At 48.2% G+C, this 11475-nt stretch overlaps 1 pseudogene; it reads right to left on the minus strand.

The window, feature by feature from the left end:
* Nucleotides 1–9097: 9097 nt before the first annotated feature.
* On the minus strand, nt 9098–9793 carry LOC135972460 (interferon beta-like; annotated as a pseudogene).
* Nucleotides 9794–11475: the final 1682 nt, after the last annotated feature.

Genomic DNA, 11475 nt, shown 5'->3' on the forward strand with positions numbered 1-11475 from the left:
GGAGCGGGCATGCGCTGAGCGGTTGTACCAGACCTTTTGCTTCCCTTAGGCCCTGAGTAAATTCTCCCTGACCAAGTCCATGAGCTCAGTGTGCTTTTCCAGGAAAGTTAGTACATATTCCACCTCTGACTTTTCCATCAGGGGAAGCCTTCCCCTCCCATTCATCCCTCAACAAGTCCAGGGGTCCCCTCACTCTCCTCCCATACAGCAACTCGAGAGGAGAGAACATGGTTGATTCCTGGGGCACTTCCCGGTATATGAACAGCAGGTGGGGTAACTACTTGTCCCAGTCCTGTGGGTGCTGGTTCATAAAGGTTTTCAGCATCATCTTTAGGGTCCCATTGAACCTTTTCACCAGCCCGTTGGACTGAGGGAGATACGCTGAGGCCCAGGTGTGTCAGACCCCACACTTCTCCCACAAGCACCGGAGCAAAGTTGACATGAAATTGGAGCCCTGGTCTATAAGGACCTCTTGGGGAACCCCAGTACTGCTGGACGGCATCAAAGATCCCAGGCCAGTAAAAGTTCTGTAGCAGCTTCTGCCTGGTGCGCTGGATTCCCTTTTGTCCCAAGAGAGGGATATCGTGGGCCAGGTACAGTAGCCTGTGGCGGTACTTCTGGGGGACCACTAGCTGTCTCCTGATCCCCCACAGTTCCACTTCCCCTTGGGGAAGCCCATTCCCAGTACAGGAATCCCTTCTCCCAAAGGAATCTTTCCTGGCAGCCTTCCGCCAAAGGTTTCACCGTGCTGTGGCCAGCAAATTCCCTTCCCTTCTCTAAGAAGGGATTCTTCTGCAGCTCAGCCTGGAATTCAGTGGCTGTTTAAGGGATGGGGACCTGTTCCCTCTCAGTGGCTGGGTCCGAGGCTGCAGCCCTGCCAAGTCCTGTCCCCGGTGACTCCTTTCCTGCCAGGGTAGGGACCTGCACCCCCGCCAGGGCATCACCTCTGGTGTCAGGGCAGAGTGCCCTTTGCTGGCTCTGGCTACGGGTGATGACTAGGGCGTTCTAGAGGCTGCCAGGTCACCCCCCATCAGCACCTTGGTTGGCAACTGATGGTGCGCCCCCGCATCTTTGGCCTCTCCTTGGCCCACCATTTCAGATGTATCCTTGCCATAGGTACCTTAACTGGGGGTTCGTACACGCCCGTCAGGGTTAGGTAGGTGTTGGGCACCACCCAGTTTGAGGCCACCACCTCAGGCCAGGCCAGCGTCACTTCAGCGCCTGTGTCCCACTACCCAGTGACCTGCTTCCCATCCGCCTCCAGGGGAATGAGGCACTCGCTCCTCAGGAGCCGCCCCACACCCACTCTGTAGACTGAGAACTTTGAATCCAGAGCATCAAGCCTCCCTGAGGAGCTGGCCTGGGAGACTCCTCCCTCTTGGGCGATTGCTAAACTGCCAGCCCCTTCTACCTGGGGAGCCAACCCCTCCTCCTGCTGGGATCCCACCCAGTTAACTCTGTGAGGGCTCGGTTTGCACATCCTGTCCCTGAGCTTTTGGTACCGGGCCCATCTGTGGCCCCTCTGCCCACAGTAATTACACCTCAGGTCCCGTTGGTTCCCTGGGGCCGGTCAGTCAGCTGTGGTATTGGCTGTGCCTCTTGGAAGGGATTTATCTGACAATCCCTTCAGGGAAGTCCCTGAGTGATAACGCTTCTGCACTGATGTGGGCCTGTCCCCCTGGGATTCCATTCCATATCCCGACCTGCTGTCTACAAACTCGTAAGCCAGCAGCCCTGTGTGGTGCAGGTCTTTCAGCCTCTTGTCCACAAACCAGATCTTTAGGTCAGGGGGACATAGTTCATTTAGTCGCTCCAGCCCCATTAGTTCAATCATGTCCTCCTTGGTCTGTGCCCCAGCCCCATTCACCCACTTGCAGGTGTATTCCCCCATCAGCGTGACCTGTTCCAGATAGGTCATCCCCTGGGTCTTTTGCACACTCCGGAACTTTTTCCTATATGCCTCGGGGGTCAGCTCAAACTTGCGCAGCTGGGCTTGTTTGAACAGTTCATAGTCCCCTGCTTCCACCTCATCCATCTGGCTGAACATCTCTGTGCCTTTGGGACCCAGTACAGGGGTGAGATGCTGAAGCCTGTCTGCAGGGTCAACCTGGTGCACATTGCAGGCCTTCTCAAAGGCAGTGAGGAAGGTGTCTGTATCATCCCCTTCCTTAAACTAAGGCAGCACTTTTATATCCGAGTTCCCTGTGGGCTTAGCCACCTTGGGCCCATCCCCACTCATCTCTCTGCTGGGGATCTCTCTGCTCTCAGCTCTGCCATCACCAGTTCATGTGCCTCAGTCTCTCACAGTCCTCCCATTCCTTCTCACGGTCCTCCAGCTCTTTCAGTTTCAGTTTCAGTCCCATTTCCAACTCCAACCGGCTCAGCTCCACCAACAGGGAACTTGGTCGGGAAGATCCCCTGCTGGTCGGGTAGGTGGATCCTGGGGCTGCCTGGTTGCTTTAAGCCCCTTCCACATCCCTGGTTGGGTCAGTGACTGGGATGACCCCTGGGACTGCCTGGCTGCTCCCAGTCTCTTTTGTGGCCCCAGCTGGCTCAGGAACCGGCTCCTTAGAGCGATCATTCTCTTCCACCTGGGCAATCAGCTGTGCCTTGGTGAATTTTTCAGTGTGCAGCCCTCTCTCTCTCTGCACAGCTCTACGATGTCCTTCTTAAGGAGATGGTTATAGGCCATCTCCATGCTGTTCCCAAGGGGTCACGGACTCACAGGCCTGTGCTCTCTCCACTCCCCACGAGCCCTGGAGGAACCCCTTAAGTGTGACAGCCCTTCTCGGGGCTTAAGCCGCACCTCTCAAAGCCTCCAGCATGCACATCTCTCGCTAATCCCCCTTTGTTTTACTGCTCCCCAGTTAATCAAAGGAATGGAGAATTTTGCCCTGGCGTATATTGATAATCTCGGCGTTTTTTGCCAGACCTGGGAGGACCATGTGTCCCAGGTTAAACAAGTGCCGGACTGGCTCCGGGATGCAGGTCTGATTATAAAAGCTCGGAAGTGCAAGGTGGGGACAGAACTGGTGCAAAACTAGGCAGTTGCCTAGGGCGCCAAGTGGTTGGGGGTGCCAAAAAGCAGTGCCCTGGCTTGGCAGAGAGGAGTAGGAGCTGCCTTCCAGAGGAACCAGAGAGCCAGAGCATTGGCTTGTGGGGGCGCCGAGCCCCAGCCATGGAGGAGCCAGGGTGGCGCAGGGGGGGCAGCAGCCCTACAAAGGAGGCGGCGCTGCTAGGGGGAACAGCCGTGCCACCTGCTGCTCCTGCTCAGGCTGCAGCCCGGCGCCCCCGGCCTCCGGGGCTCCCGCAGGCTGCAGCAGATGCATGCGGGCGGCGGCCCCCATGGGTCCCCCCGGCTTCTCCCTCACCACGCTCGGGCTCTGTGGCTCCCGGGCATGTGGGGCGCGGGGCCCTGAGCCTGCTCTGGGAGGGGCAGTGGCGGGTCACGTTCCCGGGAGCCGCAGAGCCCAAGCGCGGCAAGGGAGGAGCCAGGGAGCTCACCGGGGCCGCCGCCCGCATGCATCTGCTGCAGGAGCCCCTCGGGGGGGAGGGTGCCGGTCTGCAGCCCAGGCAGGCACACCCCCTGGCTCCTCGCTCACCGCGCTCGGGTTCTGCGGCTCCAAGGCGTGTGAGCTGCTGCTGCCCCTCCCGGAGCAGGCTCAGGGCCCCGCACTCCGGCAGCGGCTCACATGCAGCTGCCTCCTCCCTGGGCTCCAACTTTCCCAGCTCCTGCCGCTCTCCAGCCCATGCGCCCCCGGCTGGGAGCTTCCCCCGCGCAGCAGCAGCTGGGTGGGGGGGGGGCGGGAAGTTGCTTCGGGCCCTGCGGTTCGGGGAGCCAGGAAAGTTGGAACCTGGGGCGGAGGTGGCTGTGCGCTCAGAGGCAGCGTGCTGCATCCATCTCCCGCAGATCGCCAGAGCCTGGTACTTGCTTTTTAGGCAAAATAATGAATGATGCAATCTGAAGCTGGTATTGCGTCATACATGATATGAATTGCATCATGTTATTCCTAGAAGTCATGGATGATGCAATCATAACGAAGCTTACATCACTCTGCTGAACAAATTGCCCTAGATCAGCTCTAGAAATCATACAGTGTCGTGCTCTCTTATTTGTCAGCGTTTGATTTTGCAAAGGGACACATTTCTGTTTAGCCAAAGTGAGCAGAGATGCCTCGTACATGTGTGAACAGAGCAGATAACTTCTGCTATGTTTGTGGTGAAGTGACTTTTGCATCACAGAAGCACAATATAACCACTATCGTTAAAAAAGCCTATCGCCTTTATTTAGGCTGCAAAACTGGAGATCAGGACAAGAGGTGGGACCCACACACATGCTGCAACACTTGTGGACTGTGCATTATCCAAACATTCCATCAGCTATACGCTCAGTACCCCACGGAGAAGGACTGCCGGTTCCTGATGCACCCGAATCATTCTCACTTGAGTCAGACGAGGAAGAGGATGAAACTTCTGGTCCTGAACCATCAATGTCACAGGACCCACATTTTCTCCCATCCTCCTCCTCCTCTGAACCACACCTCATAACACAAGGTGAACTGAATGACCTTGTCAGGGATTTGGAACTACCCAAGAGTAAGACAGAGCTGTTGGGCTCCAGACTACAGCAGTGGAATCTCCTGGCAGGTGATGTTAGCGTTTCCACGTTCCGTGACCGTCAAAAGGATCTTGTCCCATTCTTCTTCACGGAAGGTGATCTTGTAGCCTGCAACAAGATCGATGGTGTGATGGCAGCCCTCAACATCGTTCACGATCCAGATGAGCGAAGACTGTTCATTGATTCATCGAAGACTAATCTTAAAACTGTTTTACTGCATAATGGCAATGTTTTGTCATCAATTCCAGTTGGTCCTGCAGTCCATATGAAGGAAACCTATGACAACATGAAACAACTTTTGAGGTGCGTAAACTATGACCAACATCAGTGGCAGCTTTGTGGCAATTTGAAGGTTGTTGCTGTTGTTGTTCTCTTGCTTGGTCTGCAGACTGGATACACAAAGTACTGCTGTTTTCTCTGCGAATGGGATAGTCGTGCAAGAGATTCCCACTACATCAAGAAAGATTGGCCACTCCGACAGTCATTGGAGTCTGGGAGGAAAAGTGTTCAGCACCCACCACTAGTTGAATCAAGGAAGATTTTGTTCCCACCCTTACACATCAAGCTGGGTCTCATGAAGAACTTTGCTAACGCAAGGCCATCGGGGAGCCGGCCCGCCGATGGCCTTGCGGCCATCGGGGAGCCGGCCCGCCGATGGCCTTGCGGCCATCGGGGAGCCGGCCCGCCGATGGCCTTGCGGCCATCGGGGAGCCGGCCCGCCGATGGCCTTGCGGCCATCGGGGAGCCGGCCCGCCGATGGCCTTGCGGCCATCGGGGAGCCGGCCCGCCGATGGCCTTGCGGCCATCGGGGAGCCGGCCCGCCGATGGCCTTGCGGCCATCGGGGAGCCGGCCCGCCGATGGCCTTGCGGCCATCGGGGAGCCGGCCCGCCGATGGCCGGTTTTGTAAAAATGTTGTTTAAAATGAAGGAGGAAGGTAGCTAGAACATTTTGAAATTGGCGAAAAGCTGTCCCTTCCTTTGTCTGTCTGTTCTCGCAACTGGAGAGGTGTCTAAAATCATCAGTTTATTAGCTAGAAACTACTCATTTGATACCCCAGATATGTAAGTAAATCAAGAAGCATGTAGCAAGACACGATTAGGTTTTTCTCATTTTATTTCTTTAATAAAATTTACCTTTTTTAAGAACAGGATTGTATTTTTGTTTCTTAAGTTGTTTGTGCACATTTTTTTAGTTAGCTGGTGGCAACAGCTAATTTCTCTTTTTTCCCCTTTCCTTTCTCAGCTGTTCCTCAGAGCAGGAGCGAAAGGGCTTTATCATTTTTTGGTTAAATAGGTATTTAATACAAACCACGGCAACCTATAGTGGTAATTTTGTATAAAATACTACTTTATTTATAAATAATAAATATCTATGTAAAATACATAAATGAGAGCAATAAATAAATAATAAACTTCCATAAATATCCTGTTACAAATGAAAAGTAGCAACATCTTTTAAAATTCCACAACATCTCATTTCACATGACGTATAAAATATTAACAGCTCATCTATTGTTTGAGGAAAGTTGGTTACAAACTGTTCAGAGCCTGCTGCAGAGGATCCGTACAGGGATAGAGCCATCTGCATGTGTCTCTTACCTGTTCCACATGGAAGTGAGATAAGGAGCCAGGGAGTAAGACGCTTTTGCACTTCCCTCTTGGGTTGTTCTTCATACAGTTATGATCCACCTGGGGGGCCTTTTGTGAGCATACGTGCATTGGCGTCTGGCCAGGGCCTGCTCCAGGCACCAGCCTGGCAAGCAGGTGCTTGGGGCGGCTGCTCAGGAGAGGGGCGGCACGTCCAGCTATTTGGCAGCAATTCGGCAGACAGTCCCTCACTCCTGCTCGGAGCAAAGGACCTTCCGCCGAATTGCCGCTGCAGATCGCGATCGCGGCTTTATTTTTTATGCTTGGGACGGCCAAAACCCTGGAGCCGGTCCTGGCTCTGGCAGTGCTAGAGGGAGTAGCTCGCAATGTCAGTGGCACAAAAATTACATTGTGTGGAAAGACCTTGTGTTCCGTACAGAAAACAGAGTCTCCTCTGTTTCTATGATGAAAGCTGGAGACAAACCAGTCACTATTTCCTCCTGCCTACTGATGGAACGATGAAGGAGAGCTTAAGTGGGGATCTATTAGTTGCATATTCCTCCCTGTTTATCCCCCTGTGGTTGGCTTTCCCACAGGAAGGTCTAAAATCATAGATGATAGAAATCATCAAATGGCTTCTTAAAGAAATGAATTGACTCTTTTATGTAGCACAGCTTAAATACTGTGTGATGAAATGATTGTCAGGAGGTTCCCCTCTGCACCATAGGGGTAATGAATTAGTTAGACTTTGAAGAAGAATTTATATGGCTCCCATGTGCTCTGTTACTGCCACGTACCACCAGAGAGGGGGATACATTTTGGAGGTTGTGAACCAATCCGTTTATAATCCTTGACTTGTTTATACAGTCCTTTTTTTTTTTTTTTCTCTCTCTCATTTCCATGTAATTGTATTTTGTTAATATAACCTGTAGGCTTCAACTCCACCAAAGAATGAATGAATGCAGAGAGACTTGAGCAGGAAAGAACTACTACCATTGATAGGCACAGCTACTGAAAAACCCTGCACCATAAGAAAGAATAGGCATTTGTTTTAAGAGTTAACTCCTTGTACATGCCTCTAAACCAGCAGGTCCCAAATTGAGGTTCATGTATCAGTGGTGGCACATGGAGGACCTGATGGTGGTCTTCAGTGAACTGGCTGATCCCACATTGCTAGTACTGAAATTACTATAAATGCATTCCTAGTACTGCTTTTTTTTGTTAAGCATTTGCTGTACCTGTCACGAAGGTGTTACCTGATCTCGAATAGGTGGGGAAATGGTCCACAGAACAATTTTTGTAAGAGTAGGCCCACATCATAAACTGTTTTAGAACCCCAGAGGGAAAACAAGTAGAGGGAGGGATAGCTCACTGGTTTGAGCACTGGCTTGCTAAACCGAGGGTTGTGAGTTCAATCCTTGAGGGGGCCACTTAGGCATCTGGGGCAAAATCAGTACTTGGTTCTGCTAGTGAAGGTAGGTCAACACCAAAATACTGTTACAAATCTAGCAAAATGATCTGAATATTTTCACAGTGCAGGAGGAGGATATATATAGTCTCACTAGTTTATAATTCCAGTGCACTTAATTATACATGACCTAGAATTTGGAATGCTCTTTGCTTTTTATTCTTGCAGTGAAACAGGCCTCCAGAAACTCCATTTGCTTATGAGTCCATGTTTGGATCTTTGAATGGGACTGTCATTCCAGGCAGCTAGGGAAGGAATGTGGCACGAGATGTAGCAAATCTGTTTGAGGATTTTCTGGACGGCCACTTGGCAGTCTGTCTCTGCTAAGGCTTGAGAACCTTTTGGGGCCACATGAAGTCTCTCTCTTCTTTCTGACTTTACAGGAAAATTATCCTTCCGTTTTGTTTGGAAGTTGACCTCATTCACATTTGTTATGCTGAAGCAAAGCCAGTTACAATTCAGAGGTGGGATTTCATTTTTAAGAGTAGCCCAAGGAAAATTCTGAGCAAACGCGTAACATCAATGATTTGGAAGTCGTAAGGTTTTTCTCCTTCGGTTCAAATACTAAGTTGTCTTCTGGCATATTTTCAGCAATATCTTTTTTGTTTTACATTTTCTCATGTGAGTGAATCAGTGGTAATGACAAGAATATAAATTGTGCAATTGGAGTGCTGTAGGAGTTGTTTTAATGCAAGACAGACTGATAAGAGTCTGGTAAAGGAACTGCTTGTAGAATCAACTTAGACAATCCACTCCAGTGGAGATGTAGTTTCATTCAGCTGTTTTCATAACATCATTGCATGAAGCATCACATACTGAAATAAAAAAGGGGAATAGCTCAAACATGGAGAGTTTCAAATGCCAAATATAGACCATCTTTTTCTAACCAGATGTCAAATCATAAATCCTGAGCCTTAGTGTACATATGATCTTGTGGAAATTTTTTTTTTACCAAAATTGTTGAAATATAGAGGTAAACAGAAGAAAGAAAAGCAGAATAAGTAGTCTTGGCCATCCCTATGTGCAGAAGTAACTGGCAGAATTAGATGGTGGGATAGAAGTGTGTGCCCACAGACCGTCAATTTTCTGGTGTCCTGATTGGGATTTTCTCTTACTAGGCAGTTGTTAAAAGTGGGCTTGTTGCTGTTTTTCCCCAACTAAGCCGCTCACTGGGCAAAGTTATATTTGGTATGGTTAATTCTTAAAGGATGATATTTTGTCATTAGTTGACAGTTATGATATACTTGTATATTTTTTCATATAGAATGTTGTGTGCGGTAAAGAAGCACTAAACTATATGCTACTCTAAAACCGTTTTATTAACATGATTTTGAAATAGTAATTTCACCAGTACAGCTATGGGAGAAAGATTGGGCCCTATTAATAAGAATTATAAAATTCTGACCCATCTCTCTTCAGCTGTTTTATTCATATAATATTATTTGAGTTTTTTCTAGGAAAAATAAATATATGGTATCTTCATTTTCAAGTCTTTTTGTGAGTATGTTGAGAATTGGAAAACATCTGGATATTTCCACACGGATGATATCCCTGGCACATTGGCTGTATTGCTTTTCTTTCAGGAAATCGTCTACTGTCTGGAAGTACCTCTTCAGTTTCAGGCTGGTGAACAGGAGGGTCTCATTTCCTCATTTCTCCTTTTCCATCTCAGCACTCAAACACGTCTCTAGCTTCTCAATCTGCTGGTGAAGTCCATTTTGGAATTCCTTTATGGAAGTTCCATCCCAGGCAACTTGGGTGAGATTGTTGTTTTAAAGATATGGAAGAGCTCTTGGAGGGTCTGCTGGATGGCTACCTTGGCATTCTCTTGCTGGGACAGTCGTATCTTGAGGATATCTCTGGGCTTGAAAGCTGTCCTTTCATTTAGACATTGGAAGGGAAAGTTTCCACCCATTTTCTCCAGACACTCTAAACTGTCGCTGTTCATTCTGGTTTGTAGAACATGAAGCCTGTTACAGTCCAGACATGAGATTTCACTGGAGAAGAGCAACATGAGGCAAAATTGCAGCAAACTCCTGCTAATCATGATGATGTCTTAGATTCCCTGTGTTTGTGCAGAACGTGAGCAACTGGTGCCTATTCAAGGTCTTTTTCAGAGTTCTGTGTTTTAGCCCCATGTCTCTGAATGTTAGTATTATGTAGGAGAGAGATTTTTCTTTTATCACTTTCTGGTATTCAAGGTATTCCATGCCTGAGGTTTTTACTTTCAGTTTCTTACTTTTTATTTAAGGAAGTGAACAAACAATCGGAAGAACAAAACCAAAAAGAGTCCCTTTTTAAATATTAATGAAACCCTACATTTCTTTCCTTAGGTTCTCCCCTTCCCCATTAGATAAAGGAAAATGTAAAGGGTAAAAAGAGTGGTGATTAACAGTATCCTACAGTTACAGGTCAGAGTAGAGACCTGTCTGTCTACTCCCAAGTACCTGTAGCTAGCATTGGGTATGAATGTCTGTTACCTTAGTAAGATTAGCCATGCATTGAAGTGATAACAGTGAATTTGGGAAGATGCGGGGAGAGGGCGAACTAATGCAGAGCTTCTTTTTGCCAGACCCTGCAAATAAGAGCAGTGGAGTGATGTGTAAAGCGGCTGTTCCTTCACTTCACCAGCAGATGGAACTCTTTCCCTAGCTGACAGGTTTGAGAGTAGCAGCCGGGTTAGTCTGTATCAGCAAAAAGAAGGAGGAGTACTTGTGACACCTTAGAGACTAACAAATTTATTTGAGCATAAACTTTAGTGGGCTAAAATCCACTTCATTGGATGCATGCAGTGGAAAATACAATAGGAAGATATACATAACAGAGGACATGAAAAATGGGTCTTGCCATACCAATTATAACGAGACAGCCCACCTTAATTAGTCTCGTTATAGTTGGTATGGCAAGACCCATATTTTCATGTTCTCTGTGTGTATCTTCCTACTGTATTTTCCACTGCATACATCTGTTGAAGTGGGTTTTAGCCCACGAAAGTTTATGCTCAAATAAATGTGTTAGTCTCTAAGGTGCCACAAGTACTCCTCGTTCTTTTTCCCTAGCTGGTGTGACACTGAAAATCCTAAAAACCTGCTATGCTCTAGCTGTCTCCTTCCTTCCAAGCTTTGGGAGGGAGTAATGCCATAGGGACCTCTGAACATTTGATAAGGCATGGAAAGAATTCCCGTGGGAGACTGGGGCCAGACAACTATTAATCTCATGCAATTTCCTGGCCATTTGAAAAATGAGGGAGAAAAACCTTGTGTGTAGGGATTACCAGAGGATGGACAGAGGGCACTGAGAAACTGGGAGCTCTACTTAGGAACCTGATACCAGCTGTGAAAAAGCTGAGAAACAGGTTTGGCTGAATTATATGAACACGTTATCTTGTTGGGCACTTATGAGTAGTTCCCCAGGATGTACTGTAGTGACATGGAAGGGAGTTGTTCAAAAAGATGTGGTAGGTAATAAATATGCTAGAGAGCCTGACATGAATGAACGAGGTTTATAGTTTCAAATGTGATTGACTTTCACCATTTGTGCTTTTTTTCTTATTTCAATGTGTGTTTTTCCTGGGCTTAAACACTGAAACCGAAGTGGTCTGTTGAATGAGCTACACATTCTGTAGCAAGTTTCACTTTCTGTTCTTCATGCCATAGCACTAGGCTGTCATGTTGGAGTTTTCATCAGCAAAGGAGAATGGTTTTCAATCCAAAAATAGAAAATAAGTTTTATCTTAATTTTAAAAAAGAAAGGAAGAAAACATAAGAATATTTGTTATTAGTTCTGTCACATCTCACTCCCC

Source organism: Chrysemys picta, chromosome 6 (genome assembly GCF_011386835.1).
Source record: "Chrysemys picta bellii isolate R12L10 chromosome 6, ASM1138683v2, whole genome shotgun sequence".
Classification (NCBI taxonomy): Eukaryota; Metazoa; Chordata; order Testudines; family Emydidae; genus Chrysemys; species Chrysemys picta.